Source organism: Lacerta agilis, chromosome 17, assembly GCF_009819535.1.
Source record: "Lacerta agilis isolate rLacAgi1 chromosome 17, rLacAgi1.pri, whole genome shotgun sequence".
NCBI classification, from domain to species: Eukaryota; Metazoa; Chordata; class Lepidosauria; order Squamata; family Lacertidae; genus Lacerta; species Lacerta agilis.
The window spans coordinates 251,649-257,648 of NC_046328.1; positions in this window are offsets into that span (position 1 = coordinate 251,649).

Genomic DNA, 6,000 nt, shown 5'->3' on the forward strand with positions numbered 1-6,000 from the left:
CTCTTTGTTCTTTTTTATTTTTCTTTCTTTATTTTTGAAAATCAAATAAAAATATATATAAAAAGGAAGGAAGAAGAACCGCCATGTAATTAATCACATAACAGCCTCCATCATGATTCACACTCCAGGTCCAGGAAGGCAGACACGTCAGAGATGTGAAATGTCACCCCCATCAGACTGAAAAATAAAAGGCCAGCTACTGGAGCCTGCCAAATTTCTAATTAATTAACACCATTAAGGACCATGCTTGTCTGCAATGGATTCAGTTTCAGAGAATGTCCATCAGAGAACTGGTTTCTTCTTTGGAAAGCTCCCAGCTCTGCAGGATGTTCTATAAATTCCGTTGAAGCAGACGGTGGCTCATCCCAAAGGAATCTTGCTGCTAACAGCAAATTTTACAAATGACCACTTGCATCCTCATAGTCAGGGCTGGTGCCAAGTCACCCGGCATCTGCCTTGGCACCCACTCCTGCAGAGGTCCCACTGCCCAGTCTCTGGGTCCTCTAGGTCAGTGTTTTTCAACCACTGTTCCGCGGCACACTAGTGTGCCGCGAGATGTTGCCTGGTGTGCCGTGGGAAAAATTGAAAAATTCAAGATAATTACTTTATATATAGTCAATATAGGCACAGAGTTAAATTTTTTAACAATTTCTAATGGTGGTGTGCCTCGTGATTTTTTTCATGAAACAAGTGTGCCTTTGCCCAAAAAAGGTTGAAAAACTCTGCTCTAGGTCCTGCTCATGTCTTGCATTTTGTTGCCTGCCTTCTCCAAGGTACAGGTGAGGAAGAAGGAGCCAGAGCTGCCTTGGAGAAGTCATGCAGAGGGAGAGGGAGAAGTCATGCAGAGGGAGAGGCCCAGAGGGAGAGGGAAACTTAGTGAGCTGCAGTACCTGGGAGTGGACACCCCCAGAACATGACCTTGTTTATTCATCCTTCTCAATACCAGCTGCTGGGGAGCCACAGTGAGAGAGAGCACTCAGAGCCTCATTGTTGGCTTCTCAGAGGAGGCATCTGGTTGGCCACAGTGAGAAGCAGGAGGAACTGCAGGTTCTTGTACTCAAATCCTGCTTGCAGGTTTCTCACAGGGTGCTGGACTAAATGGGCCATTTCTTACCAGTGCTGAAGTCAGATTCAACCACCAATCCGGTTAGCTTCTGTACGTGGAATTGGGCAGGTGAGGCATCATCTTCTGGTTGGGAGGCTGCAAGCTACAAGACCCTGGGAGGCCCTCTACTCCAATATTGTCCACATGATTTTTAGTTTCTTCAGCACAGCTTCCTTTGCAAAGCAGGGAGACTCATAGTGAGAGTGGGGTCCAAATAGTTACATAGATATAGCCTGGATGATTCAATCAAGTCATCAGCACAAGAGGATGCTTCTTGAGAGACGAGTCCAAAGTTCATATCCACATTTAATCAAAGGGTGACTTACACCACCTGTCTCTGCAGAAGAAAAGCCTCTCTGGGTGAGGACCTTCCCCATCCTGTCAATAAGTGCCCTGCTGGTCCAGAAATGACACCAATCCATTTGTGAATTTGCTTTGAAGCTTTTGTCCAGAAAGGTCTAAATGCTTGGCTTCTGGCCCACTCCTTGTTCTGTTTGCTTAGCTCCACTCCTGCTGCAAATCACTGTCAAGCTGTCAGCCAGAACCAGGCGGGGTCTAACTTTCTTATCTCTCTCTGCTTCTGGGTCTGGCTCCTCTGGCTCCCTGTTTGTTGCAGTGGGGGCTGACCTTCAGTTCCTGCTTCTCTGGGTCCCAGCTGGCCAAAAGAGCTCCTTGAAATTTCGATTCCCTACCCTGCCATGTGCACCCTTTTACACTTGTTGCCACTGAATTTCATTTTATTGCCCATACACTCAGCTAGAAAGATGTTTTTGCAGCTCTTCACAATCCCTTTTTGTCTTCATCACCCAAACAATTGGACATCCTCAGGAGACTTTGTCACCTACTGTTTACCCCTAACGCCGGTTCATTTGTGAACAAATACCTGCTTCCATTGGGAGAATGGCCCATTTATTCCTGCTCTCTGCTCCCTGTTTCCTAACCAGTTACCAAATCACAGATATAAATAAAAATTATTATTATTATTATTATTATTATTATTATTATTATTATTATTATTATTCCTCTTCTCCTGTTAAGCTTACTCAGGAGTCTTTGCTGAGGTACTTTGTGAAAAGCTAAGCAGACAATCACAACTGGCTCAAGCACATCAGATGGGAATGACATGGAAGGCCTGCTGCTTGATTAATTTAAAATTTATTTTTAATCAATTCAGTTTTAAAAATTAATTTAATCTAACCCATTAAATAATTAAATATAAGTAGGTGTGGGATTTACTCATGAGCCACATGTCTAGGCTTTCGCTGTGGCTGTTGCTGCCCTCATAGGAAATGACCTGGACAACTTTGGATGAACCAGTTGCTCTCTCCCTTTCTTACCATCTGCACACCCACAATCCGCTTGAGCCCAGCATAAAGCTGCCTGCAAGGGGACGGCAGCATCTAAGCCCCTCGCCATTCCCATCTGGAATGCAGACAAAGCCAGAGGGTTTTAATGCCACAGATTTGAATAACAAATTAGTCCAGATGTGATACAACTTAAAAAATATAAATTAACCAAGCTCCTTGATCCAGCTAAATCCTCAGGAGTGATCTGCTCTGCCTATGTGGATTCTAAGGGAGTTTAGCCTGGGAGAAGGGCTTAAGCAAAAGACCTCTGGATCTTGCCATCCACCTTTTGGTTACCGGTATATCTCTTTTTCCTTTGCTAGTAATCTGTCCCCATTAAGCCTGACCAGACTGTTATGAAGTCATGGGGGCAGGTTTTCTCACCATCCTCCTCCTCCTTTGCAAAGATAGTTTGAAAACGTAAGCTTTTCAGTTGTACAAATACTTGGCACCTAACTAAACTGAAAAGCACCTTCCTTTGGTTCATAAAGCAGGGGTGAAACGAGGCTCATTTTCACCCAGGTCAAAGGCCCAGTCAAAGTCCCACACCCATTGCTCACACACACATGCAGGCTGGTAGCCTCAATCTTAATTTCACATAAATGCTCGTGGGGTCTGTGTTCAACAGCTGTGAAGAAGGTAAATTCCATGCTAGGGATGATTATGAAAGGAATTAAGAATAAAATTGCCAATAGAATAATGTCATTAAATCTGTAGTGTTTGGAATACTTTGTGCAGCTCTGGTCACCTCATCTCAAAAAGGATATAGTATAGCTGGAAAAGGTTCAAAAAGGAGCAGCCAAAAGGATCAAGTGAATGGAGCAACTCTCCTATGAGGAAGAGTTTGGGGGCACGCCATGCAGGCCGAAACTGCCCTGGGACAGGCCACAAAGCGACACATCTTGGTCAACATACTACCAACACTGCCGTTTCCCCCTTGGACATGGGCAAGTCGGTGATGAAATCAATAGACACCATTTCCCAAGGACCCCCCAGCAGACCTGCCGGGGCCCTGTTTTCTCCCTTGGCCCACTGGCACGTGTCACACCCTCTCACATAATATTTTATGTCTTCCCGCATCCTGGGCCACCAAAAATCTCTGGCAACCAACAGCATGGTTTTATGTTGTCCAAAATGCCCTGCCGTGGGGTTATTGTGTAGCTGTTTGAGTACTCGGGCCCTGAGCTCGTCCCCTGGAATATACAGCACCCCCTTGTGGAACAAGAGCCCTCAAAACCATCTTCTGACCCCCATCCCTCTTTGAGATCACTGAACTGCTGCTGAGTGAAGCCGTCTTGTCGAGTGCGTTCGAGCAGTTCTGTCGCTTCCACCAGGACTCCGCCACAAGTCCATTTCTCAGGATGAAACATGTGCCTGACCACCGGAGGCCCATCGTCTTCCAAGTACTCTGGCTTCCTGAACAGCGCATCAGCCCTTACATTTTGCTCCCCTGGAATGTAGTGGATCTTAAAGTTGGCGAAAAACTCCATTCACCTAATTTGCCTCTGGTTCAGGAGCCATGTGCCAATACTCAAGGTGCTTATGATCCATGCACACTTGGATTTGCTGCCTGGCCCCAATGAGGAAATGTCTCCACTGCTTGAAAGCCACATAAATAGCGAGAAGCTCCTTGTCCCAGATGGTGTAGTTCTGCTCGGACTTGTTGAGCTTTCTGTAGTAAAAGGTGCAAGGCCTCCAGTTCTTTTGATCATCCTGCTGGAGAAGTACCACTCCCAATGCCCTGTCAGAGGCAGGGGACGCCTATCGCCATTGCCAGTTTGGTGAGCTCATCCATGCTATTCAGTTTGGGCGATCTTGAGAGTTCATCTTTCACGCTTGGATTCAGACCTTGCATAAACAGCGCTTGCATGGGCTCTGAGAGCAAATCCCATCCTAGCCGGTGAACCAGCATCACGAATTTTGACCAATAAGAACGCACAGTCAGCCCCCCTTGTCTGAGTGTGAGGAGCTCCTGCTATGCCACATTGGACTGCACTTGGCTCATAAACATCGCATCCATTGCAGCGTTGAAAGCATTCAAATCTTGGAGCGTGGGATTTTTCCCTGCTATGAGCGGTTGCACCCACTCCCTGGCTCCGCCCTCCAAATGCCACCCGCTCCTCATTGTTAGCAAACTCCTTTTGCAGCTCCAGGGCATAATTAATCTCAGTCTTAAAGCCCAAATATTCCTGAGGATTCCCACTGAATTTGCTCACCAAAGCCGGCACTTTCCTCCCGATGGGAATGGCTCTGTCCTCCCCACGCCTCCTGCTCTCTTCCAGCCCTGACGTGCCTCTCCAGCTGGGCATTCCACTCCCGGAGCTCCAAGAGCTCCCTTTGAAAGCCGTCTCCTTCTTTGAAAGCCGTGGCCCCCATCTCAGCTTCCTCCACAATCTGAAGCTCTCGTAGGACCGTTTCCTCAGTCATAGCAGCTTCTTACGGCTACCCCTCGTGAGCAACATCAAGGACTCCCGGATTGCTGTCAGGTCTGTGTTAGGTCTGTCTTTTAACAGTTTATTGGTGCACACTATTTACAGTGCAGAGAACGTGAAAACATGACCGTCCTAGTCACTCGCAGAATCCGGGAGTGCCGGTTTCCGGTTGTGACCCCAACATAAGAATTTCGGCACCCCAAAGCGCCGCCTCCCTGATCCCCCCTGTGCAACTGGGGCGACAGAAGTGGCGCGTTCCCCTCAGAGTGAAACTCATGAAGCGTGCTGGGGCTCTCAGCTCTCATCTCCAAGCCCTTGTCTCGCCTGGCTGTTTTCAGCTTGGATAGAATCATAGAGTTGGAAGAGACCACAAGGGCCACCCAGTCCAACCCCCTGCCAAGCAGGAAACACCATCAAAGCATTCCTGACAGGGGGGCTTAAAGAAGGAGACTCCACCACACTCCTTGGTTGAACTGTGGTGCCCAGAACTGGACACAGTATTCCAGGTGTGGTCTGACCAGAGTGGAATATAGTGGTACTATTACTTCCCTTGATCTAGACGCTATACTCTTATTGATGCAGCCCAGAATTGCATTGGCTTTTTTAGCTGCTGCATCACACTGTTGACTCATGTCAAGTTTGTTGTCTACCAAGACTCCTAGATCCTTTTCACATGTACTGCTCTCAAGCCAGGTGTCACCCATCCTGTATTTGTGCCTTTCATTTTTTTTTTTTGCCCAAGTGTAGTACTTTACATTTCTCCCTGTTAAAATTCATCTTGTTTGCGGACTTCCGGTTTAGCGCCGGCCATGTCGGACGGGAGCTGAAGAGCTCCGGTTCCCCGGGGGTTTTGGGGTTCCCGTACCTGCGCTGCGGGCCCCTTAAAGCCACGGGAAGAGCGTCCCATGGACCTGTGTCTTGTGGGCTCCAGACGTGCCATCCCCGCTCCCGATCGACCCTCGTAAGGGGGAAAATCGGGCGAGCGAGGCTCCGGCACGGAGCTGAAGAGACGTCTGCCCCCGAGGAACAAAGCAGTGATTCCGGCAGATCCGAGCGCTCAGCACTTCTTAATTGGATTATGCAAAAGAAGCTCTGTGAGTAGAAACTCTAATTGACT